Raw genomic sequence first — 27,925 nt, 5'->3', positions numbered from 1 at the left:
TACCCCTTTCAAACAGTTTAACAGAAACTCAGCCTTAGTAATGTAAAAATGACCTCACTAAAATGGAGCTTAACCCTGTAGAAACCAACAGCCCATTTAATAATAAAGTACACTGACAGACTTTTCATGCTTTTTAAGCAGAAATGATCCAACATTTTTAAATCTTAGGTTATGTACATATTGTCATGCGGGTACTGGGTAGACTACAGCTGATTGCCCGGGCCCCTGCGATATCCCTCAGACTAGGGAAAACCCTGTCTGTCCCTCTCCCAGAATTTACACTGATGGTGTGCTTGTCTGGGCCGCCAGGCCTGACCTTGACTCCTGTTTCAGTCCTATGCTGAAACCTCAACCCGCCACCCAGTGATAAGACCACACACCAACCCCTACAGAAAGCACAGACAGGGAAAACTAAAAACTCACCACGCCGCAGACACACAGGAATATACTATAATGTGCACAGGGCAAAACAAATACAAATATAGGAAGGAGAAATATGACAAAGGATAATACACCACCAGATACGATATTTCTTCTCCTAGACCACCACTCCAGACCGAGATCACCAGGCACAAGACACAAGCTATAATCGGCGATGCCCAAAATCCAGAATGACTATTTAAAGGCCACGGGCGTGACCCAGCCTCCAACCCGATTACCAGCTAGATTAACCCCAGACAACCTGGATAAAGTCTAGCCGGCGCCACTGAGCGTATAGTGGACAAATGTGGAATTACCGCTGTCTGTCGGACGCCCTGGTGTGAATAGTATCCGACATGACAGTACCCCGCCTTCTACGAGGGACCCCATGGCCCTCACGACTTATAGGACCCGGCTTGTCCGGATGGCGGCGGTGAAACATACTGACCAGCCGGTCCACATGTATGTCCGAAGCTGGTACCCAAGACCTCTCCTCCGGCCCATAACCACGCCAGTGTACCAGGTACTGTAATGTGCGGCGCACTATACGAGAGTCAACCACCTTGGAGACTTCAAACTCCAAATTGCCATCCACCAAGACTGGTGGTGGCATCGGCGCCGCGTCCACGGAACCCACCACCTTCTTTAAAAGAGATCTGTGAAACACGTTGTGTATCTTATATACCGTAGGAAGCTCCAATCGGTAGGCTACCGGGTTAATGATGGCAGCGACCCTAAATGGACCAATAAACCTTGGACCCAATTTCAGGGATGGTACTTTGAGTTTTATGTTTTTTGTGGACAACCACACCCAATCACCCACACTCAGGTCCGGACCTGGCACACGTCTACTGTCAGCCACTCGTTTGTACCTTGCACCCACGCTCAGCAAGCGCTGTTTCACTCTCCTCCAAACGGATGACAGTTGTGCTCCTAGCTGGTCCTTCTCCGGAACGCCAGCAGAGCCACCCTGACGCAGAGTACAAAATTGAGGATGGTGCCCGTAAACACAAAAGAACGGGGACTCCCCAGACGATTCCTGGCGGTGATTATTAATGGCAAACTCAGCCAAAGGAAGGAACGTCGACCACTCCTCCTGGTTGTCAGAAACAAAGCAGCGTAAGTACTGCTCCAAATTCTGGTTCATACGCTCGGTCTGACCATTTGACTGAGGATGAAACGCCGAAGAATGCGACAACTTGATCCCCAGCCGTGAGCAAAATGCTTTCCAAAACTTTGCCACAAACTGAGTACCCCTATCAGACACTATGTCAGACGGGACCCCGTGAAGGCTGACCACCTCCTGTACAAAAACCTGAGCCAGAGTCTTCGCGTTAGGCAATGAAAGCAAGGACACAAAGTGCGACATCTTTGAGAACCGATCAACAACCACCAAGATGACCGTGTTCCCAGCTGAGGAGGGAAGGTCTGTAATAAAATCCATGGAGATCTCCGTCCATGGCCTACTGGGTACCCCTAGAGGATGTAATGAGCCAGCAGGACGGGAGCGAGGCGTCTTAGCCCTAGCACACGTGGTACATGCTGATACGTACGAGACCACGTCCTGTCGGATTTTGGGCCACCAAAACCGACGCGACACCAACTCCAAGGTACCCCTAACCCTTGGATGACCAGCCAGAACAGCATCATGATGCTCACCCAACACCTTTAGGCGAAGATGGAGCGGTACAAATGATTTGTTAATGGGAAGCTCTGGTGGTACTTCCTCCTGAGCCTCGGCAATCTCAGCCTTAACCTCTGTCGTGAGAGCAGAGACCACTACACCCTTTTGGAGGATGGGTACTGGATCTTCCCGAGGTTCTCCCTCCGGAAAACACCTGGATAAAGCATCTGCCTTAGTGTTCTTAGACCCTGGTGGGTACATAACAAAAAAGTTGAATTGCGTGAAAAACAATGCCCAGCGAGCCTGCCTGGGGGACAGACGCTTGGCTGACTCTAAATAAAGCAGATTTTTATGGTTGGTGATAACTGTAACCTAGTGGACCGACCCCTCCAAGAAGTGTCACCATTCCTCAAAAGCCAACTTGATAGCCAACAACTCCCTGTTTCCGATATCGTAGTTCCGTTCGGCGGGCGACAGCTTCTTGGGAAAGTAGGCGCATGGATGCAACTCGCCCAAGGATGAGCCTTGTGACAGCACCGCCCCCACTCCAACCTCAGACGCATCGACTTCCACGGTAAACGATTTTGATACATCCGGTTGCACCAGAATGGGGGCCGAAGCAAAACTGTTCTTCAGAAATTCGAATGCGCGCACAGCAGCCTCAGGCCAGGCGGAGAAATTGGTACCCTTTTTCGTCATGTCAGTAAGCGGTTTAGCAATGGTAGAAAAATCTTTGATAAATTTTCTATAATAATTAGAGAATCCAAGGAACCGCTGGAGTGCTTTTAGGTTATCAGGCCGTTCCCAATGCAGCACCGCTTACACCTTAGCGGCGTCCATTTTAAACCCTGAAGCAGACACAATATAACCCAAGAAAGGCAACTCCTGAACCAAAAAAACACATTTCTCCAGTTTTGCATAGAGCTTATTTTCTCTGAGTAGCTGTAACACCTGCCTCACATGCTCTAAATGAGTATCACGGTCGCATGAATAAATGAGAATGTCATCTAGGTACACAATAACGAATTTCCCCAGTACATGTGAGAACACATCATTTATGAAATGTTGAAAAACAGCAGGCGCATTTGTCAACTCAAATGGCATCACCAAATTTTCAAAATGACCCTCAGGAGTATTAAAAGCCGTCTTCCACTCATCACCTTGACGGACTCTTATGAGGTTGTACGCCCCCCTGAGGTCAAGCTTGGAAAACCACTTAGCACCAGCCACCTGGTTGAACAAATCAGGTATCAGTGGCATAGGGTATGGATCACGAACCGTAATCTGGTTTAACTCCCTGAAATCCAGACACGGGCGTAGTCCGCCATCTTTCTTCTTAACGAAGAAGAACCCCGCTGCCACCGGCGAGGACGAAGGCCTGATGTGCCCTTTGCTCAAACTCTCAGCAATGTAGTCTTTTAAAGCTTGTCTCTCAGGACCAGAGATGTTAAACATTCTAGCTTTCGGCAATTTGGCCCCTGGTTTAAACCTAATAGTACAGTCATAGGGTCGATGTAGTGGCAATTCTGAGCAACCCTTCTCAGAAAACACATGTGCGAAATCCAGCAGTGACTTAGGAATGCTAGGAGTCACAGCGGACACACATGTGGCCAGGCAATTCTCCTGGCAGAATCCGCTCCACTGAATTATGTCCTGAGTTTTCCAGTCAATCACCGGGTTGTGCATAGACAACCATGGAAAACCCAGAACCATTTGTGTGGGAAGATTACTGAGCACCCTACATGTAACATGCTCAGAATGTAGGACTCCAATGTGGAGTTTAACCTCAGCCACAAACTCAGTAATCTCCCCCTGTGGGAGTGGAGTAGCATTGATGGTGACCACCCGGATAGGATGAGGCAGTTTTTCGACCGTGAACCCGGCCGTGCGCGCAAACTCCTCATCAATGAGATTAGTGGCCGACCCACTATCCACAAAAACAGTGATTGGCAGCTCTCTGCCAGCGATCATAACTCTGGCAGGAAGCATACATTGAGAAACCACCATGGAGGATATGCATAAGATCAGATTGGCCTCCTCCACACCCTCTGAGCTTAGTAGTTTTCCGCAGTTGCACTTTTCTTAGAAAATAGAGGACAAGCATTAACATAATGCCCTTTTTTACCACAGCAAAAAAAGGCTCCCTGCTTCCTGAGCAAGGGGGCTCGATGATGTGACACCCCTGCGATTTGCATAGGCTCCGTGGGCTCACCTGCAGCAACCTCACGTGCACCTACGCCCTCCCCCATAAGCGGCGTCTCTTGCACCCCCTGACGCAAACGGCGATCAATGCGGACAACAAGGCTCATGGCAGACTCTAGAGAAGCAGGAGTCTCATACATCAGAAGGGCTTGTTTAACCCTTCTCAAAACCCCATGTACAAACTGACTCCGCAGCGCCGGGTCATTCCATTGTGTGTCCACCGCCCAGCGGCGAAATTCAGAACAGTAATCCTCCGCCATTCGCTCCCCCTGGCGGAGAGCGCGTTTTTTAGATTCTGCAAGAGCCAATCTGTCAGGATCATCATATGTGAGCCAAAGAGCAGAAAAAAAAACTCCACTGAGTTAAATGCAGCTGAATCAGATGGTAAGGAAAATGCCCATGCTTGGGGGTCTCCGTTCAGTAATGACAATACCAGGCCCGCACGCTGAGCCTCATTACCTGAGGAAACCGGGCGCATACGAAAATATAATTTGCAAGCTTCACGAAAAACAACAAATTTACTGCGTTCCCCAGCAAACCTCTCAGGTAAAGGAATCTTTGGCTCTGCAACTCTACCTGCAGTTTCAGCTTGCACATTAGATACTACAAGACCCTGTTGCTGAACTGCCCCCTTCAACTCAGTGACCTGTAAGGACAGCGCCTCCAACTGGTGGGTTATGGAAGTCATGGGATCCATGGCATCCAAAATTTATTTAGGCCGATTATAATGTCGTACTGGGTAGACTACAGCTGATTGCCCGGTCCCCTGCGATATCCCTCAGACTAGGCAAAACCCTGTCTGTCCCTCTCCCAGAATTTACACTGATGGTGTGCTTGTCTGGGCTGCCAGGCCTGACCCTGACTCCTGTTTCAGTCCTATGCTGAAACCTCCACCCGCCACCCAGTGATAAGACCACACACCAACCCCTACAGAAAGCACAGACAGGGAAAACTAAAAACGCACCACGCCGCAGACACACAGGAATATACTATCATGTGCACAGGGCAAAACAAATACAAATATAGGAAGGAGAAATATGACAAAGGATAATACACCACCAGATACGATATTTCTTCTCCTAGACCACCACTCCAGACCGAGATCACCAGGCACAAGACACAAGCTATAATCGGCGACGCCCAAAGTCCAGAATGACTATTTAAGGGCCATGGGCGTGAACCACCCTCCAGCCCGATTACCAGCTAGATTAACCCCGGACAACCTGGATAAAGTCTAGCTGGCGCCACTGAGCGTATAGTGGACGAATGTGGAATTACCGCTGTCTGTCGGACGCCCTGGTGTGAATAGCGTCCGACATGACACATATGTTGCGTATTTTCCCGCGGATCAGCAGTGTTTTTGACGCTGCAAGTCTGCAGCAGTTTTCCATGCATTTTACAGTAGCATGTAAACCAATGGAAAACTAAATCCGCTGTGCACATGCTGCGGAAAAAAACGCACGGAAACGCAGCGGTGTTTTTCTGCAGCATGTCAATTCTTTGTGCGGATCTGCAGCGTTTCTGCACCCACTTGCATTGAGTCAGGCACATCCGCAGCAAAACCGCAGATGTAAAAAAGATTTGCAGTTTAGCTGCGGATTAAACTCTGCAGATCGGGAGGAGGGAGTGTGTGGGCGGAGTGTGGGCGGTGACTGTATTCGTGTCTGTGTGTGCAGGCGGGGTCTGCGTGTCTGTGTTTGTGTGTGGGGTCGGCGGGGCCATCCGTGGGTCTGCCGTCGCTGTCCGGGGGTCTGCCGGGGCTGTCCGGAGGTCTGTGGGCTATCAGTGGGTGTGCGGGTGTCTGCCGGGCTGTCCGGGGGTCTGCGGTGCTGTGTGTGTGTGTGTGTGTGTGTGTATATGCAGGCATTGCCCGATGGGACTAAAAGTCCCATCCGGCTATGCCTGCTACAGTGACAGTGATTGACACATTAGCCACGATGGGACAGTAGTAGTCCCATTATCCGGCTAATGTGTTGAAAGTAAAAAAACAAATAAAAAAAAATGCACACATATACAGTACATACAACATATAGTACATACTACATACACTACATACAGTACATACTACATACAGTACGTACTACATACAGTACATAAAACATAGAGTACATACTCACCAATCACCTTGATCCCAAAGCCCTCGATCACCTGTAACAAATATTAAAATAATAAACAAACAATATACTCCCTGATCCACGGTAATCCAATTAAAACGAGTGTCCCATAACAATCTTCCATGGAGAGCAGCAGCATCAGCTGATGCGACCGCTCTCCAGGGGCTCGGGGATACAATAACGAAGGTATCTTTCTGCACTGTATCCCTCCGCAGCTGTGAGTATAGTTCATATTCTCACTTGCGGCACTACTGCGTGGGAAAATTCCCACATAACATTGCCATAAAGTGAGAGCAAGGAACTAAGGTAACCTCTTCAGTGATGCACTGCTGGAGCCATTGTCTCCTGTCAGTGTGTCACTGAAGGTCTATAGAGCTGTCACATCTTCTAATGTGACCACTCTATAGGGGATATCGTCGTGGGACACTCGTTATTAATTGGACTATGGCGGAAAGGGAGTATACGGTTGGTTTATTAGTTTTTATTTTTTGCAGGCGATCGAGGGCGTCGCAGGAATTAGGCGTTGCTGTAAGTATGGTGAAATTAAGAATATTAAAATACTTTATTCTTATGTGTGTGTTTTTTTAACTCTTTCACTACTATAGGATTAGTAATGGATAGGTGTCTTATTGACGCCTCTCCATTATTAACCGGGTTTAATGTCACCTTACAATACAAAGGTGACATTAACCCCTTATTACCCCATATCCCACTGCTACATGGGAGAGTGAAGAGAGGGGCTAAGTGCCAGAATTGGTGCATTTTACAGATGCGCCATTTCTGGGGTGGCTGGGTGCTGGTATTTGTAGCCAGGGGTCCAATATCAATGGCCCCTCTCTAGGCTATGAATATCAGCCCGCAGCTGTCTGCGTAGCCTTTCTGGCTATAAAATATAGGGTGACCCCACATCATTTTTTTGGGGGGTCCCCCTATTTTAATAGCCAGTAAAGGCTATTCAGACAGCTGCGGGCTGATATTCATAGCCTGGGAAGGGGCCATGGGTATTACCCCATTCCCAGGCTACAAATATACACTGTGTTCCAAATTATTATGCAAATTGGATTTAAGTGTCATAAAGATTTAATTGTTTTGTTTTTCAATTAAACTCGTGGATGGTATTGTGTCTCAGGGCTCAATGTATCACTGAAATCAATCTTAAACACATGTGATAATTGGTTTTCCAGGTGATTCTAATTAAAGGAAAACTACTTAAAAATGATGTTCCACATTATTAAGCAGGTCACAGTTTTCAAGTAACATGGGAAAGAAAAAGGATCTCTCTGCTGCCGAAAAGCATCAAATAGTGCAATGCTTTGGTGAAGGGATGAAAACATTAGAAATTTCCCGAAAACTTAAGTGTGATCATCGTAGTGTTAAGAGATTTGTGGCTGTATCTGAGCACAGATGTTTTTATGCTGATAAAGGCATAATGAGGAAGATTTCTGCCAGGCAAGTTCATCGGATTAAGAGAGCAGCTGCTAAAAAGCCATTACAAAGCAGCAAACAGATATTTGAAGCTGCTGGTGCCTCTGGAGTCCCTCGAACCTCAAGGTGTAGGCTCCTTCAAAGGCTTGCTGTGGTGCATAAACCTACTATTCGGCCACCCTTAAACAGTGTTCACAAGCAGAAATGGTTGCATTGGGCCCACACATACATGAAGACTAATTTCCAAACAGTCTTGTTTACTAATAAGCGTTGAGCAACCCTGGATGGTCCAAATGGATGGAGTAGTGGATGGTTGGTGGATGGCCACCATGTCCCAACAAGGCTGCAACGTCAGCAAGGAGGTGGAGGAGTCATGTTTTGGGCCGGAATCATGGAGAAACAGCTGGTAGGGCCCTTTAAAATTCCTGAGGGTGTGAAAATGACCTCTGCAAAGTATACTGTATAGAGTTTCTGACTGACAACTTTCCTCCATGGTATAAAAAGCAAAAATGTGCCTTCAGGAGCAAAATCATCTTCATGCATGACAATGCCCCATCTCATGCTGCAAAGAATACCTCATTGGCTGCTATGGGCATAAAAGGAGATAAACTCATGGTGTGGCCACCATCTTCCCCTGACCACAACCCTATAGAGAACCTTTGGAGTATCATCAAGCAAAAGATCTATGAGTGTGGGAGGCAGTTCACATCAAAACAGCAGCTCTGGGAGGCTATTCTGACTTCATGCAAAGAAATTCAAGCAGAAACTCTCCAAAAACTCACAAGTTCAATGGATGCAAGAATTGTGAAGGTGATATCAAAGAAGGCTACTATGTTACCATGTAACTTGGCCTGTTAGGATGTTTTGGAGTTAAATAGATTTTTTATTCAGTTAATGTGACCTCCTAATGCTGCAAATTCCACAAATGAGCATTTTCAGTTCTTTAAAACATATCAAATGTTTAGAAATTCTACTGTGCCTAATAATTTGGAACAGTGCATTTTAAGTTTTTATTCATTTTGGAGATTATACTGTTATCATTGGGAGGTTTCTTCAATAAAATTTGATGTATACTCTAACGGGTGATGACTTTTATTAGACTGACTGTCATTTGCACCAACCATTTAGGAAAATCAGATAAAAATGTCAGTTGCATAACAATATGGAACATAGTGTAAGGCCCCCGGACGTCGGCTTTTCCCCTCTGGTGCAGAAAATTGCGTGGGAGCCCACACCATTTTTTTTCCCTTTTTTTTTTTAATTGAACATATTGTTCATTTCTAAACATCAGCCTTGCTATTATATATGTATGGATAGATGGATTCAAACAAAAAGTAGGCAGCACTCCATTATTTCTTGGTCAACTGGGGTGAACTAGATGGACTTAAAGTCTTCCTTCAACCTTAATAACTATGTAACTATGTAACTATATGTAACTGTGCAAAGTTTAATCAGACCCACATGTCTGTACGACGTTTCGGCTCTGAATGAGCCTTTCTCAAGCAGTGGGTACACCGTTTTAGTGCATAAATATAGTTTTAAAACCATAGCAATCCTTAATGACAACCATTTGTGATTAATATAGTGCATGTGTTTCAATATATAAATACATATCAAGAGTAATCATATACATTATAAAGTGCTTCCGTGCATCATTGTGTATTTGTGCTTCCAAGTGTCAGACTCTTTGTCATATTATCTTAGTTGTTTATTAAATCTTACCCCCGGAGCTGTTTGCTACTAATGGAGGACATCCTCATGAAGTTCGGCGTTTCCAGAAATCTACTGCGCATGTCTGCTACGTCACATCACTGTGCTAGACCGTGGACCAATCACAGGCATCGGCGCATGCGCAGAGGCACTAGGAATCGCCATCTTTGTAGTGGCACTTATCATCGGACTATTGTGTGAGGTCAACATTCATTATAGGGGTCGGCGCTTGCGCACACGGCGCTAGATGGCACCATATATACACCTATTAGTAACCATAGTACCTCAGCCGAATCGAGCAGCAATATGGTTAACCGTGGCAATCTCTTTTTATACTATGTTCCAATATAACCCGATTCTCATACCTCCACATCATGCAGTTCTTACTGCTGCATATATACCTCTTCTATTTTTATTATGCCCTATGGACATTTTTAGTGCATAACTACGCCCTGACGTTCCGGGCTCAGCCTACTACAAGCCATAGTCCGGAGGTCACACAGTTTTTTTACTGGTTGCAACTTAACCCTCTCAGGCCAAGCCGCCCCCAGTTTCAACTGTTATAGGCGGTAGCACTTATGTCCCGGCATATTACCTCTATTGACGTTTAAGTGGAGTAAAAACAATAAGGTGTAGTATTTTTGCTGCTTTTATTGATCAAACCACGGTCCAACACAGTAAAGTACCGCAAGAAAAATAATAAAGTTCATTATATATAACTTTTTCAAAGGAATATATTCCACTTTATGTCCTCCATATTCACAAAATCCTCTCTGGTAGTATTCTACTCTTGTTAGAGCACCAGGTATCATCTAAACAAAGATACATATAAAATTAGAGAAATACATCTTTACAATTGTAACATAGTATTTCCTAAATTAAAAACAAGTAATCACATTACTATATTTTAGGAACCTATAATATTATACTACTGGATTCATGGGTATTATCAAATAATTGTTTGCATCTTGAAATCAGCGTTAAGTCCCCTAGGTCTTAGGGCATTAAGTTCATATATCCACATTAGTTCTCTTTTTTTGAGGATCAACTCCCTATCACCTCCTCTTCTCTGTATCGGGACAGCATCAATAATCCTGCATTTTAGGTCCTTCTCAGTATGCTTGCAGTCAACAAAATGCTTAGGAACAGGAAGATCAACTCTATTTTTTCTTATACTGTATCTATGTTGGTTCATTCTTGTCTTGAACTCACAGGTCGTTTCCCCAACGTACCAAAGATTACATGGGCACATGAGCACATAGATAACGTGGTCTGAGTTACAAGTTAGGAACTGTTTGATTTCATATACTTTTCCCGTCGTTGGATGTTGGAATGTGGGTCCCTTGATCATATATGTACAATTAATACAATTTAGACAGGGGAAACAGCCATTTCTTTTGGTACCTGTTAGAAACCTCTGGGTACCTTTTCTTTTAGGGCCAATATCAGATTTTATTACCATATCTTTAATATTCCTACTTCTTTTGTATGAGTACAATGGTGGCATTTTAAATTCTTGAACATTAGGTAGACATCTCCCTAACATAGTCCAATGTTTTTTGATAATGCTGGCTATTTCTCCACTCTCTTCAGTGTATGTAGAGACAAAGTGGACCCTATTCTGGGTTTTCTTACGCTTTCCATGTGATTCCCTATTAATTAGTTGCAATCTGTCTTTTTCCATCACCTCACTTTTTGTTTTTTTTAATAGTCCCCTCGGATATCCTCTGTCTAGAAATTTTTTAATTAACAGGTCTATTGTCGTGTCAGCTTTATCCTCTTCTCTGACTATACGTCTAACTCTGAGTAGTTGACTCAGGGGAATAGATCTTTTAATTGATCTCGGGTGTTGGCTGTCATATAGGAGCAAGTTGTTCCTATCAGTATTTTTTACAAAAAGTGTGGTTGTAAGTTGGCCATTTTTTAGTTCCACAAGTACATCCAAAAACTGAATTTCAGTCCGAGATTTCACTAAAGTGAATTTAATTGTTTGGTCTATTGTGTTGAGATATGTATGGAACTCATTTAATTCTTTTTCTGTACCTGTCCAAAGGAGGAAGACATCATCTATGTATCGCCACCACACCAGAACATGCCGGAAGTGGTGGGACACATAGACGAGGTCCTCCTCCAGGACTTCCATAACCAGGTTAGCATATGAAGGGGCCATATTGGCCCCCATAGCTGTACCCTGTTTTTGCGTGTAAAACGCGTCACCAAACATGAAATAGTTGCGTCTTAATATAATCTCCAACATTTTCAACAAAAAGGTTTTCCCCTCAATTGTATATTGTTTTGAGTCCAACATTTTTTCTATTGCTTTCAAGCCTCTATCATGGTTAATAGAAGTATAGAGTGAAACTACATTGAAGGCTGCTAGTAACACCTCATCCTTCAATTGTATTACCTCTATTTTTTTTCAGGAAATCCGTAGTATCTTTTATGTACGATTTGCACTTTCTTGTAATGAGATTCAGTATTTTATCTAAGAAGATACCCATTTTATTAAAGGGAACCTGTCACCCCGTTTTTTAAAGATGAGATAAAAATAGCGTTAAATAGGAGCAGAGCTGTGCTTTACATTAGTGTCTTTTTTGTGCCTTTATTCCCCACTTATGCTGCCGAAATACCTTTGTAAAGTCGCCGTTTTGGGCTGTCACTCACGCTGGTCTGGTCAAATGGGCGTGGTGACATCGCTGTTTCTTCCCCCAGATCTTGCTTATCTTTCCGTTGGTGGCGTAGTGGTTTGCGCATGTCCAACTGCCGAATCCACTGCGCAGGTGAAGAAAAAGAGCGCGATCTGCGCTATTCCCCTGGTCATCGGTGGGGGCGGCCATCTTCCTGAGGCCGCGTGTGCGCAGATGGAGTGCTCTGCTGCACGGGGCTTCAGGAAAATGGCCGTGGGATGCCGCGCGTGCGCAGATGGAGATCGCGGCGGCCATTTTCCTGAAGCCGAGATGCAAACTCTTTCTTTTTGCCGGCGATGCTTGCGCTTGCCTCCTCATCTTTTTCTTCTACTAGATTTTTGGTCGGATCTAGAAGGAACAAACTCATAGTTCATATAACGTAAGTTAAAAGCATTAGATTCATTCCCATTTAAATAACCTCTTTTCTTCCAGGACACTTTAGAGTTATCTGTTTGCCAAGTATATACATGTCCAGTCTCATAATCTCCTGTGTCTCTAGTCCATTTTTTCCTTTTGGTTTCTTCCAACTCTCCACGGAATTTACTCATGTCTTTATCCACTTTATCTTTAAAGGGCCACTGTCACCCCCTCCAGCCGTTATAAACTAAAAGAACCACCTTGTGCAGCAGTAATGCTGCAGTCTAACAAGGTGGCTCTTTTAGTTTTTGATTCAGTTATTCCCTCAATAAAGTGTTTTAAAATTTGCCCTAAATACCTGTCCTTAGACCTGGAGGCAGTCCGAAGCCTCCTCTGTGAATCTCCCAACGGCCGTCACTCTTCTCTTCTGGGGATGTGGTTGCCGCCCCTTTCGCGCTGTTTCTTCTTAAATCCGGCGCCTGCGCTGTGCGTGCCTGCCTGGGGCAGGCGCAGTCTTCAGTGTCTGTCATAGGTCAGATGCAGGGTGCCTGACTGCGCCTGTGCGGGCAGTGTGGCCACCCTGTTGCTGAATTCCCGCCCCGCACTGTGTTATTCACTATGCACAGTGCGGGGCTGGTATTCCTGGGCATGCGCACTGCGCTGTTCAGACGCTCCCCCAGCTCCCCTGCTTTCCAGCGTTGTTATTTGCGGCTGCTTCATTCCAAACGCTGGCAAGGAAACCTGTATATTATGGCAACGCTGGAAGGCGGGGGACCGGGGGAGCGTCTGAACAGCGCAGTGCGCATGCCCAGGAACCCCAGCCCCGCACTGTGTATAATGAATAACACAGTGCGGGGCGGGGATTCGGCAACAGGGTGGCCGCACTGCCCGCACAGGCGCAGTCAGGCACCCTGCATCTGACCTATGACGGACACTGAAGACTGCTCCTGTCCCAGGCAGGCACTCACAGCGCAGGCGCCGGATTTAAGAAGAAACAGCGCGAAGGGGGCGGCGACCACATCCCCAGAAGAGAAGAGTGACGGCCGTTGGGAGATTCACAGAGGAGGCTTCGGACCGCCTCCAGGTCTAAGGACAGGTATTTAGGGCAAATTTTAAAACGCTTTATTGAGGGAATAACTGAATCAAAAACTAAAAGAGCCACCTTGTTAGACTGCAGCATTACTGCTGCACAAGGTGGCTCTTTTAGTTTATAACGGCTGGAGGGGGTGACAGTGGCCCTTTAAATACAGTCCAGTCATCCTTATTTAATGTGTCCTATAGTTTCTTTCCTGTATCTCCAACACTTAACTGCAGCTTTTTCACTTCTATTTGTAGAAACTCAACATTTAATAGCATCACGTCCATAGCATACTTGTTAGAAATCATCATAAACCTATTGCAAAAAGTAGTATTCCCACTGAACAGATTGGGCCTGATATTAGATCTAAGCCCCCTTGGTATTTTACGTTCTTTCAAATACTGTCCCAATGTAGTTAGATGTAATTGAGAACTAATTAAGCGCTTCATATCATTTGTGTATTTATGCTTCATTTCAATTAGCGAGGGTACTTTCAAGAAGGCTGCATCCCCCTCAATATTTCCCAGCATACGTTCCTCATCCTCCGTTGTATAATTAAAGGTCCAAAGTTCCATAGAGTGTTCCTCCATGTTACCAAAAAATGGCTTAAGGATGTTAAAAATACTCAGTACAAAAAATCCAAGTGTGCAAAAATTTCCAGACATCAACATAATAGTAAAAAGGAACAGTACAACACTTTCCACTTATCTCTGGGTGCAAAGCCTCCAGGAAGCCCGTCCACCGGCTATCCAAAGTCCATAGATTCAAACAAAAAGTAGGCAGCACTCCATTATTTCTTGGTCAACTGTGCAAAGTTTAATCAGACCCACATGTCTGTACGACGTTTCGGCTCTGAATGAGCCTTTCTCAAGCAGTGGGTACACCGTTTTAGTGCATATATATATATAGTTTTAAAACCATAGCAATCCTTAATAACAACCATTTGTGATTAATATAGTGCATGTCTTTCAATATATAAATACGTATCAAGAGTAATTATATACATTATAAAGTGCTTCCGTGCATCATTATATACCTCATTGTGTATTTGTGCTTCCAAGTGTCAGACTCTTTGTCATATTATCTTAGTTGTTTATTAAATCTTACCCCCGGAGCTATATATGGATAGATGTAGATAGATATATGGATAGGTATACCTATAGATACATAGATATATCTATACAGTTGTGGCCAAAAGTATTGACACCCCTGCAATTCTGTCAGATAATACTCAGTTTCTTCCTGAAAATGATTGCAAACACAAATTCTTTGGTATTATTATCTTCATTTAATTTGTCTTAAATGAAAAACACAAAAAGAATTGTCCTAAAGCCAAATTGGATATAATTCCACACCAAACATAAAAAAGGAGGTGGACAAAAGTATTGGCACTGTTCGAAAAATCATGTGATGCTTCTCTAATTTGTGTAATTAACAGCACCTGTAACTTACCTGTGGCACCTAACAGGTGTTGGCAATAACTAAATCACAACTGCAGCCAGTTGACATGGATTAAAGTTGACTCAACCTCTGTCCTGTGTCCTTGTGTGTACCACATTGAGCATGGAGAAAAGAAAGAAGACCAAAGAACTGTCTGAGGAATTGAGAAACCAAATTGTGAGGAAGCATGAGCAATCTCAAGGCTACAAGTCCATCTCTAAAGACCTGAATGTTCCTGTGTCTACCGTGCACAGTGTCATCAAGAAGTTTAAAGCCCATGGCACTGTGGCTAACCTCCCTAGATGTGGACGGAAGATTGTGCGGATGTTGGATAAAGAACCTCGACTAACATCCAAACAAGTTCAAGCTGCCCTGAAGGTACAACAGTGTCAACCCGTACTATCCGTCGGCGTCTGAATGAAAAGGGACTGTATGGTAGGAGACCCAGGAAGACCCCACTTCTTACCCTGAGACATAAAAAAGCCAGGCTGGAGTTTGCCAAAACTTACCTGAAAAAGCCTAAAACGTTTTGGAGGATTGTTCTCTGGTCAGATGAGACAAAAGTAGAGCTTTTTGGGCAAAGGCATCAACATACAGTTTACAGGAGAAAAAAAGAGGCATTCAAAGAAAAGAACACGGTCCCTACAGTCAAACATGGCGGAGGTTCCCTGATGTTTTGGGGTTGCTTTTATGCCTCTGGCACTGGACTGCTTGACCGTGTGCATGGCATTATGAAGTCTGAAGACTACCAACAAATTTTGCAGCATAATGTAGGGCCCAGTGTGAGAAAGCTGGGTCTCCCTCAGAGGTCATGGGTAGGGTTGAGCGAAACAGATCGGCACTTTTCAAAAGTCGCCGACTTTTAGCAAAGTCGGGTTTCGTGAAACCCGACCCGATCCCACTCTGGGATCGGGTCGGCGGTACACGATCTGTAATCCAAAGTCGGGTTTCGTTTTTTATATACAGTATATATATATATATATATATATATATGTCATAGAGACACATATATATATATATATATTTATATTTACTTCAGCGAGATAATGTTGAAAAGCCAGTAATTCAATTGCCAGCTTTTCATTTCTCCTGCCTAAACCCGACATGATATGACACATGGTTTACATACAGTAAACCATGTCATATCCCCCTTTTTTTTGCATATTCCACACTACTAATGTTATTAGTGTGTATGAGCAAAATTTCGGCGCTGTAGCTATTAAATTTAAGGGTTAAATCGCGGAAAAAATTGGCGTGGGCTCCCGCGCAATTTTCTCCGCCAGAGTGGTAAAGCCAGTGACTGAGGGCAGATATTAATAGCCAGGAGAGGGTCCATGGTTATTGGCCCCCCTGTGGCTAAAAACATCTGCCCCCAGCCACCCCAGAAAAGGCACATCTGGAAGATGTGCCTATTCTGGCACTTGGCCACTCTCTTCCCACTCCCGTGTAGCGGTGGGATATGGGGTAATGAAGGGTTAATGCCACCTTGCTATTGTAAGGTGACATTAAGCCAGATTAATAATGGAGAGGCATCAATTACGACACCTATCCATTATTAATCCAATTGTATGAAAGGGTTAAAAAAACCACACATTATTAAAAAGTATTTTAATGAAATAAACACACAGGTTGTTGTAATATTTTATTGCTCTCTCAATCCACCTGAAGACCCTCGCAAAATAATAAACCAACAATATACATACCATCCGAGGATCTGTCAGGTCCCACAATGTAAATCCTTCTGAAGGGGTTAAAATATTTTACAGGCAGGAGCTGTGCTAATGCACTCACTGCTGCCTGTAAACCCCGGCGAATGAATAAAGGTAATGTAGGTCAATGACCTATAGTTACCTTCAGTCGCGGTGATACGCCCTCTGCTGGATGTCCTCATGAACTGCAGCCTGGGAACTTTTTCCCACGCTCCAGGTCATATGAGGACATCCATCAGGGGGCGCATCACCGCGACTGAAGGTAACTATAGGTCATTGACCTACATTTCCTTCATTCGCCGGGGTTTACAGGCACGAGCACAGCTGCATTATAGCAGAGCTCCTGCCTGTAAACTATTTTAACCCCTTCAGATGGATTTATCCTCATGGGACATGACAGTTCATCAGAGGGTATGTATATTGTTGGTTTATTATTTTTCCAAGCGAGGGTCTTCAGGTGGATTGAGAGAGCAATAAAATATTAAAACAACCTGTGTGTTTATTTCATTAAAATACTTTTTAATCATGTGTGTGTGTGTTTTTTAACCCTTTCATACAATTGGATTAATAATGGATAGGTGTCAGAATTGACGCCTCTCCATTATTAATCTGGCTTAATGTCACCTTACAATAGCAAGGTGGCATTAACCCTTCATTACCCCATATCCCACTGCTACACAGGAGTGGGAAGAGAGTGGCCAAGTGCCAGAATTGGCGCATCTTCCAGATGTGCCTTTTCTGGGGTGGCTGGGGGCAGATGTTTGTAGCCAGGGGGGGCCAATAACCATGGACCCTCTCTAGGCTATTAATATCTGCCCTCAGTCACTGGCTTTACCACTCTAGCGGAGAAAATTGCGCGGGAGCCCACGCCAATTTTTTCCGCGATTTAACCCTTAAATTTAATAGCTACAGCGCCGAAATTTTGCACATACACACTACTAACATTAGTAGTGTGGAATATGCAAAAAAAGGGGGATATGACATGGTTTACTGTATGTAAACCATGTTTCATATCATGTCGGGTTTAGGCAGGAGAAATGAAAAGCCGGCAATTGAATTACCGGCTTTTCAACATTATCGCGCTGAAACAAATATTAAAAAAGTATGCTTCCCCATTGAATTGCATTGGGTTTCGTGTTTTGGCCGATCCCCGACCCCGACTTTTCAATAAGATCGGCCGATTTCACTCGACCCGACTCGATCTCAAAAAATGAAAAGTCGCATGGGTCTTCCAGCTGGACAATGACCCAAAACACACTTCAAAAAGCACTAGCAAATGGTTTGAGAGAAAGCACTGGAGACTTCTAAGGTGGCCAGCAATGAGTCCAGACCTGAATCCCATAGAACACCTGTGGAGAGATCTAAAAATGGCAGTTCGGAGAAGGCACCCTTCAAATATCAGGGACCTGGAGCAGTTTGCCAAAGAAGAATGGTCTAAAATTCCAGCAGAGCATTGTAAGAAACTCATTGATGGTTACCGGAAGCAGTTGGTCGCAGTTATTTTGGCTAAAGGTTGTGCAACCAAGTATTAGGCTGAGGGTGCCAATACTTTTGTCTGGCCATTTTTGGAGTTTTGTGTGAACTGATCAATGTTTTGCTTTTTGCTTCATTCTCTTGTGTCTTTTTTCATTTAAGACAATTTAAATGAAGATAATAATGCCAAAGAATTTGTGTTTGCAATCATTTTCAGGAAGAAACTGAGTATTATCTGACAGAATTGCAGGGGTGTCAATACTTTTGGCCACAACTGTAGATACATAGATATATCTATCCATATATCTATCTACATCTTGAACTGGTCTAGCGATATTTCACAGACCAAGTACAAATCACTACTCTTATTTTTATTAGCAGCGGCCAAACTAATTATTCCCACAAAATGGGGCTCTCAGAGTAGCCCGAGCATTGTTGATTGGCTCCAAAAAGTTGATCAGCTTTATTATGTAGAGGAAATTGGAACTTTCACAAACTTCTTAAGAGACAGGTTTGGGGTAACATGGGAGCCATGGGTTCTGTATAGAGAATCGGATGAATACTTAAGGATGATAAGTCAGCAGTCTCACACAGCGACTGAATGAAGATCTGGCATCCACCCTAAAAACTAGCAAGCTTTCATGAAAGATTAATGCTTGTTACATAGGTCTCATGACGCTGTAAGGCACTAACCGCCGATACCACTATCCATTCTTACATGGAGGACTCCCCTGCCTCTCCCTTACCTCCTCTCCTTCATCTGATTTTCCCCACCCTACTTTTTCTATCTGTCTCTCTATATAAATGTTATAATTTAAGATCTATAGGTGTGTACACATTGGGTTAGATTTCTTCCTTATAAAAAAAGTAGGAAAATGAAGACAAACTTGTGGAATGAAAGATTGTAACTTCTACTATGATTAATCTTAACATGTACTATGTGACGACCTAATGAAAGAACTTTTGATAACATTCTATTGAAAAAACACACACACCCTGTTATGTAGTTTTACATTATTGTTTATTTGTGTTATATAACCCAATAAAAAAATGTTTAATAATAATATCTATCTACATCTATCCATATATATATCTATAGATAGATATATGAATAGATATATCATTATCTATCTATCTATCTATCTCTCATTCCTTCTATCTATCCCATATCTATCTATCTATCTATCTATCTATCTATCTATCTATCTATCTATCTATTCTATCTATCTAATTCCTTCTATCTATAGATAGATAGATAGAAGGAATGAGATAGATAGATGATAGATATGAGACAGATAGATAGATATGGGATAGCTAGATAGAAGGAATGAGATAGATAGATAGATCTATAGATAGATAGAAGGAAAGAGATAGATAGAAGGAATGAGATAAATAGATGATAGATAGATAAAAGGAATGAGAGAGATAAATGATAGATAGATCTATAGATAGGTAGAAGTAATGAGATGGATAGATAGATCTATACATAGATCGATAAATATTATCTATCTATAGATCTATCTATCTCTTTCCTTCTATCTGTCTATAGATCTATTTCATTCCGTCTATCTATCTCATTCCTTTTATCTATCTATCATCTATCTCATTCCTTCTATCTGTCTATCTATCATCTAACTATATTTATATCTATCTATTATCTATCATCTATCTATCTTTCTATATATCTGTCTATCTCTGTGTAATGGAGTGTGGGTTGGACAAATGTAAAAGAGGAGGTTGGACAAGAAATGACATCACAAATCTTTTTTTTTGTTCAATAATAGATCTTTATTTAGCTTACAAAAACGCATACAAAAACGCATCAAAAAATGCATAAAAAAGCAGCAAAAACGCATCAAATCCACACAAAAAACGCACCAAAAACGCACCTGAGTTTTCTGCCAAGAGATGCGGGTTCAGTGCGGAAAAATCCACAGGCAAATCTGCAACGTGTGCACATACCCTTAATCATTTATGATTAAGTATGCCATTCTGTGGGTGTAGAACACTGACTCAAACTGACTGTGTTGCTGTCAGAGATAACATCATTTTGCTGTGACTGAGTCGAATGATGTGTCATATATATTCCATAATGCCCTCCACTTCCTCCCACTGCTTACTAGAGGTTAGCTGTGATATGTGTTTTTTATTTCACTACTCCGTCCTTTGCCGCGCATTTTGTACACTATATTTAACTTTTGACAATCTTTTCAACTCAAATTACTGTATTTTTCGGACCATAAGATGCACTTTTTTCCTCCAAATTTGGGAGGAAAGTGTGGGGTGCGTCTTATGGTCCGAATGTAACATGTGGGGAGGGGGCAGCAGCGGAGTGGATTCGCACTCGCAGGAGGCAGCACAATGTCGCCACTGCAGGAGTCCGGCGTTGGGGAAACCACGTGGTCCCGATGCTTAAAGTGAACAAATATTCATTAGCAGCTTCCCCGCCAATATTCCTTCACTTAAACAGCGGACCCACATGGTTTCCCCAGCTCCGCATTCCTGCAGCGGCTGGGGAGATTGTGTGTTCGGTGGAGAAGGAGGTGGCAGAAACAGGGTTCCACAGGAGAGATCGCTGCAGTCACATACCTGACAGCACAGCGCAGGTTGTGCTGATGCTGTGTTCTCCCATCATTATAGGACCTGTGGTGAGGTAAGGAAGAGGGTGGGCTTGAGCATCACATGACAGCACAGAGCCCTCCCTCTTCATTATGTCACCACAGGTCCTGCAGAAACCGCACTAGAAACAATGCAGCTTCCTCTTTCAGGACCTGTGGTAAGGTAATAAGAGGGAGGGCTCTGTGCGGTCATGTGATGCTCCAGCCCTTCATTACCTCACCCAGGTCCTGTAAGTAGAGAGATACTTTTGGTTTTCTAGCGTGGCTGGCTGCAAGACCTGCATTGGTGTGAGCACATCCTGCACAAGTAAGAATTAATTATAAGTTTAGTAATTACAACACATTAAAAAGCACTCTGCCACTCCTGTGGTGAACTATAACTCTCAGCATGCCATAAGATCTGCAGGACATGCTATGAGTTATAGTTCTCCCATGGGATCTTAAAGTAGCACTCCAGTGTTATATTTCAGTGCTGGAGTGGTGCTTTAAATATAAGCCCTGTGCCCCCATTCTTATACGTACTCTCAAGCGTCTTCATATAGTACTTAACAGACACCACACTGGTCCCGCAGCACCATCTTCTACCTGTAGCTTCCAACATAATAACATACTATTATATATAATAACACCACATATAGTAGTATGTTATTTATGTTATTAAATATTTTACCACATTTTTTGCTTCAAATATTTTTTTCCCTATCTTCCACCTCAAAAACCTGGGAGCGTCTTATAGTCCGGTGCGTCTTATAGTCCGAAAAATACAGTATTCAAACCTTGACAAAAAGGACATAACAAAAATGTTATTTAGGTATATGTACAGAAAGCAAAATATGGCATCAGGTCAAAGTATGTCTATTGTGTGTGTGGTTGTCAAATTGGACAAGTAAATCAAGCATGCATAAACGGAAATGCAAGTGCTGGATTTTATCTTTTAACTCTGTAGCAAGGCATTGTATTGGCATCATGTATGTATGTAACATTTCACTAGTAAATCAAATGTGAGAAAAAAAAAATTCAGAGGGAGTACAAATTTTGGGAGTAAGATAGTCGCAGTAAATGTTTGAAATTTTTGTGACTTGTTGTACTGAAAAAAAAACCCTACAAACAATTATTCTTCCTTGGCAAAAAGGATTGCACAAGAAATGCAAAAGCTGATTTTTTTTCTGGAAAAATATTTGTGTTGGCTTGCTGCTTTCTGGTTAATTAAAGGGAATCTGTCACCCCAAAATTCGCCTATAAGCTGTGGCCACCGGCATCAGGGGCTTATCTACAGCATTCTGTAATGCTGTAGATAAGCCCCCGATTTAACCTGCAAGATAAGAAAAACAGGTTATATTATACTCACTTAGGGCGCGGTCCCGGTACGGTTCGAGTCCAATGGGTGTTGCGGTCTGGGTCCGGCGCCTCCCATCTTCATACAATGACATCCTCTTCTTTCCTTCCTGCCGCAGCTGCTGCGCAGGCGTACTTTATCTGCCCTGTTGAGGGCAGCGTAAAGTACTGCAGTGCGCAGGCGCTGGACCTCTCTGACCTTTTCTGTCGCCTGCGTACTGCAGTACTTTGCTCTTCTCTCAACAGGGCAGACAAAGTACGCCTGCGCAGGAGCCAGGGCAGGAAGAAAAGAAGAGGACGTCATCGTATGAAGATGGGAGGCGCAGGTTACATCAGAGGCTTATCTACAGCATTACAGAATGCTGTATATAAGCCCCTGATGCCGGTGGCCGCAGCTTATAGGTGAATTTTGGGGTGACAGATTCCCTGTAAGTATGAAGAATATGAAGAAAAAATGGGTAATTGTACCTTATATTCTGGTGTATAAGATGACTGGGCGTATAAGATGACCCCCAACTTTTCTATATAAAATATGGAGTTTGGGATATACTTGCCGTGTAAGACTGGGGTCATCTTATACGGCGTGTGCGCTGCGGATGGTTCCCAGGGTCTGGAGGAGAGGAGACTCTCCTTCAGGCCCTGGGATCCATATTCATGTAAAAAAAAGAATAAAAAAAAAATGTGGGATATACTTACCCTCCGACGGCCCCCGGCTCTCAGCGGTGCAAGCAGCGGCCTCCGTTCCTAAGGATACATTGAGCGAAGGACCTTCGATGACGTCGTGGTCGCGTGCATCCTTAGGAACGGAGGCCGCCGCTTGCACTGCTGAGAGCTGGGGGCCGTCGGAGGGTAAGTATATCCCATATTTTTTATTTTTATTCTTTTTTTTTACATGAATATGGATCCCAGGGCCTGAAGGAGAGTCTCCTCTCCTCCAGACCCTGGGAACCATACAGGACCGCTCCCTGCACATGCCGTACCTGGCATATAAGACGACCCCCGACTTTTGAGATGATTTTCAGGGGTTAAAAAGTCGTCTTATACGCAGATAAATACGGTAATTCAAAAGAAGCAGGACAAATGTCGGCTATATTATATCACTGATCAATTGCTCGGAGATCAACTGCTGCTGAAATCTCCCCTATCTCTCCTTCTGTGAAGACAATACTTATCTTGTTCAGTGCAGCAGTTGCACAACACATTACTATATTTAAATATAAATTATCACCTGCGCTATAAAAGTACGTTGGTAGATGAAAAGTGAAGGTGGACACAGGGAGAATTAGTGCCCGCACTGGGAGGAGAGGAAAAGATATGCAGTTCCAGTATTTAGGGAGCAATATGATAGTATCGATCACAGTGAGATCCTTTGCTATGCCTTAGACAAAAGGGCAGTTTGTACTCATGCACTTACTGAGTTCATCTGTAATGATGCTTTAGCGTAGCTGGACCTTCTCCCAATGAGTGTCCGGTGTTCGGTCCCGCGGCTCAAGATAGTGGAGCTAAGGAGGTAGTGTGTGGGCTTTTGCCCACTGTATTCCTCATCGCTGGTCACTGGGAGCTAGGCTAGACCGCCTGCCTCAGGCGTGCCCCGGCCGGAAGCGACGCCGAAGCGGTGGCGGAGTGTAGAAGGGGTGTTGAAAGAATGTGATGTCACACAGGTAGATGGACGGGCGCGTGAAGGGACAAGGCAATCCAACGCGTTTATAAGGATACGTTCCTTCTTCGTCAGGGCTGCAGTTCCCTGTGAGGCCCAACCTTATATAGTACTCATCATCACTAACCCTTTCCTAGCCTGTTTGCGTGACCTGCAGAGGGGATTAAATGGATGATCCACTTCCTACATCTGGAAGTAGTGGTTACATTAGGCCATTTATAGTGGAACAAGTGTATAAAACAGACTAAGCTGGGCATACACACAAAAAGCAAGAACCAGTAATAGGTGCACATGCAATTTTCTGCGCTTATTAAAAGGTGAATGTACACCGCAATTATGCGGATCATTAGATGGTGTATTATTTAAGTCGTAATAAATATCACTTTACTCTTGGATGTGTTTGTCATGGAATAAAAGAGACATTGTAGAAAATGCAAGTTATATGAACAATATTTATAAAAACACTAGATGGTGACCCGATTCTAACGCATCGGGTATTCTAGAATATGTATGTCCACATAGTATATTGGCCAGCCACGTAGTATATTGCACAGTCCACGTAGTATATTGCCCAGCCACGTAGTATATTGCACAGCCCACGTAGTATATTGCCCAGTCACGTAGTATATTGCCCAGCCCACGTAGTATATTGCCCAGTCACGTAGTATATTGCCCAGCCATGTAGTATATTGCCCAGTCACGTAGTATATTGCCCAGCCATGTAGTATATTGCCCAGTCACGTAGTATATTGCCCAGCCACATAGTATATTGCCCAGCCACGTAGTATATTGCCCAGCCACGTAGTATATTACCCAGTCACGTAGTATATTGCCCAGCCACGTAGTATATTGCCCAGTCACGTAGTATATTGGCCAGCCACGTACGTAGTAAATTGCCCAGCCACGTAGTATATTGCCCAGTCACGTAGTATATTGGCCAGCCGCCACGTAGTATATTGCCCAGCCGCGTAGTATATTGCCTGTCACGTAGTATATTGCCCAGCCACGTAGTATATTGGCCAGCCACGTATGTAGTATATTGCCCAGCCATGTAGTATATTGCACAGCGACGGAGTATACAGCACAGAGCCACGTAGTATACAGAGTTAAAATAAACCATATACTCACCCTCCGAAGGCCCGTTGAAGTCCTGGCCCTGTGCGCGGTGCAGGCGTCAGCTTCCGGTCCCGGGGTGTGATGAAGTCGCGGTCACATGACCGTGACGTCATGGCAGGTCCTTCTCGTGCAGGCGCGCAGGACCTGTGATGACGTCGCGGTCACATGACCGTGACGACCGCAGGCGGCAGCTTCCGGTCCCAGGGTGTGATGACGTTGCGGCACATGACCGTGACGTCATGGAAGGTCCTTCTCGCAGGGCCTGTGATCACATCGCGGTCACATGACCGTGACATCATGGAAGGTCCTTCTGGCATACAACCTTGGGACCGGAACCTGACGCTTGCATGGAGCGGTCACCGTAGCGTCGCGAGGAGCGCGAAAGGCGGCAGATGGTGAGTATAGCAGGTTTTTTTTTTATTATTATTATTTTTAACATGACATATTTTTACTATTGATTCTGCATAGGCAGCATCAATAGTAAATAGTTGGGAACACACAGGGTTAATAGCAGCGGTAATGGAGTGCGTTACACCGCGGCCTGTTACCGCTGCCATTAACCCTGTGTGAGCGGTGACTGGGGGGGAAGGGGATTATGGAGCGGGCGCCAGGCACTGACTGCAGGGGAGTAGGGGAGGGACTAAGCGGACTGTGCCCGTCGCTGATTGGTCGGGCCAGCCATGACAGGCAGCTGCCGAGACCAGTCAGCAACTTGGATTCCATGACAGAGGCCGCGACCAATGAATATCCGTGACAGACAGAAGGACAGAAAGACGGAAGTGACCCTTAGACAATTATATAGTAGATGCCTTTATTAAAATATTGGGCTAAGGAATGTATGTGTATACACATGACTAAAAGAACCGGTCAGGGTCACCTGATCAGAATTTAAAACCCCAACACTAGTGGGGCTGCATTACTACTGTATAGCATAAATAAAAAATAAACTATAATAGGTGAAATTTAAAAGGTAGTATGCATTTCAAAAGTAGCTATAGCTAATAAAACGTGAATTGGTGATGACTTATAGATTTATTGACAGATTGGAGAACTAGAAAGCGTATAGCTCTATCTCCTGGTTGAGTCCCTTAGGGGCTAAACTGTCAAGGGTAAAAATCCATTTAGATTCCACCCTAGACATTATTTTTACAAAGTTGCCACCTCTAGCATTCTGCTGGACCGATTGAATTCCACAGAAAGAAACATTAGTACATGAGCGATTATGATATTCTGCAAAATGCCGAGATAAAGGGTGTCCTTTATAACCTTAATTTATGTTGTCTAGATGTTCTTTTATTCTGACTCTAAGGCGCCTTTTTGTACGGCCCACATAAATTTTGTTGCAGGGGCATTTTAGTATATAGATTACTCCTGTTGTCTCGCAAGATATTTTACTTTTGATGTGGAACTTTCTTGTCCCACTTGAGTCCATAAATGTAGTTTGTAATGCTTTATTAAAAGCATTAAAAGCACAACACGGACATACACCACATGGTTTAAACCCATAATTTGGGCATGTGGTTACTGATTGGAGTGCTCCCTTATTCTGACACACCGGTTTTGTTGTTGGCGCTAGAAGAAGGCCCAACTTTTTTGCTTTCGTATAAACGAACCTTGGGTTGTTGGGTAGTAAGTCACCAATATTTTTATCACCCTGCAAAATGGGCCAATATTTACAGACAATGTTGGTAAATGTTTTATAACCCGAATGAAACTGGGTCACTATAGGTAAATTTTTAATTTGTTGCTGAATGTTGGGTGGACTATTACTGCGCTCTGCTTTGTTTAGTAAGGTTGCTCTCGGTATAAGGCTCACTGACTGTCTTGCCGTATTTAAAATTTGCGTATCATAGCCTTTGGCTTCAAATTGTTTAGTAATATGCATTGTTTCATTGTTATAATTATCAAGGTCCGTACAATTTCTCCGGATGCACATATATTGCCCTTTCGGAATATTAGTGAGCCAAATTGGGAGGTGGCAGCTTGATATGTGTATAAAGCTATTTGAATCCACGTCTTTGTGGTAACATTTAGTTTTAAGTATATTGTTCTCCACATAGATTGTTAGATCTAGAAAATTGACCGACACATTACTGGTAGAAGGCGTGAATTCCAAACCAAACTGGTTATTATTTAGGTTTAGGCCACATTCACACTTTGCGGCCTGCTCTGCGGGTTAATCCCGCAGCGGAATTGATAAATCTGCAGGGCAAAACCGCTGCGGTTATCCCTGCAGAATTATCGCGGTTTGTTCCGCGGTTTCCGCTGCGGGTTTCCGCCTATACTATTGATGCTGCATATGTAGCAATATGCAGCATCAATAGTAATGTAAAAAATAATAAAAATTGGTTATACTCACCCTCCGATGTCCGGATCTCCTCGGTGCTGCAGGCGGCTGTGCCGACAAGGACCTTCGTGACGTCACGGTCATGTGACCGCGGCGTCATCACGGTCATGTGACCGCGACGTCACCACAGGTCCTGCTCGCACAGCAACTGAAACCGGACGCCGCGGGCAGTGCTGAGAGGTGAGTATAGCATCATTTTTTATTTTAATTCTTTTTTTTACACCAAAATATGGTTCCCAGGGCCTGGAGGAGAGTCTCCTCTCCTCCACCCCGGGTACCATCTGCACATTATCCGCTTAACTTCCCGCAACGTGGGCACAGCCCCATGCGGAAAGTGAGTGGATCAATGCATTTCTATGGGTGCAGAATCGCTGTGACTCTGCACCAAGAAGTGACATGCTCCTTCTTTTTTTCCGCAGAAAAGCCGCAAGGCTTTTTCCGCGGAAATCCGCAGCGTGGGCACAGCGGGTTTTGTTTTCCATAGGGTAACATTGTACTGTACCCTGCATGGAAAACTGCTGCGGATCCGCAGTGTCAAATCCGCTGCGGATCCGCGGCAAAACCCGCAAAGTGTGAACGTAGCCTTAGAATAAAACAGTCCAACTCAGTTGCC

The 27,925-nt window shown here is 44.0% G+C and overlaps 1 protein-coding gene across 1 annotated transcript in view; it reads left to right on the top strand.

Moving 5' to 3' along the window:
* The window catches only part of HEBP1 (heme binding protein 1), a 197,234-nt gene that overhangs the window by 101,579 nt on the left and 67,730 nt on the right, over positions 1-27,925 (top strand). The gene's annotated exons all lie outside the window — the stretch shown is intronic.

Source organism: Ranitomeya variabilis, chromosome 8, assembly GCF_051348905.1.
Source record: "Ranitomeya variabilis isolate aRanVar5 chromosome 8, aRanVar5.hap1, whole genome shotgun sequence".
Taxonomy (NCBI): domain Eukaryota; kingdom Metazoa; phylum Chordata; class Amphibia; order Anura; family Dendrobatidae; genus Ranitomeya; species Ranitomeya variabilis.
Note: the sequence above shows the minus strand (reverse complement) of the source record. Positions and strands in the feature narration are given on the sequence as shown.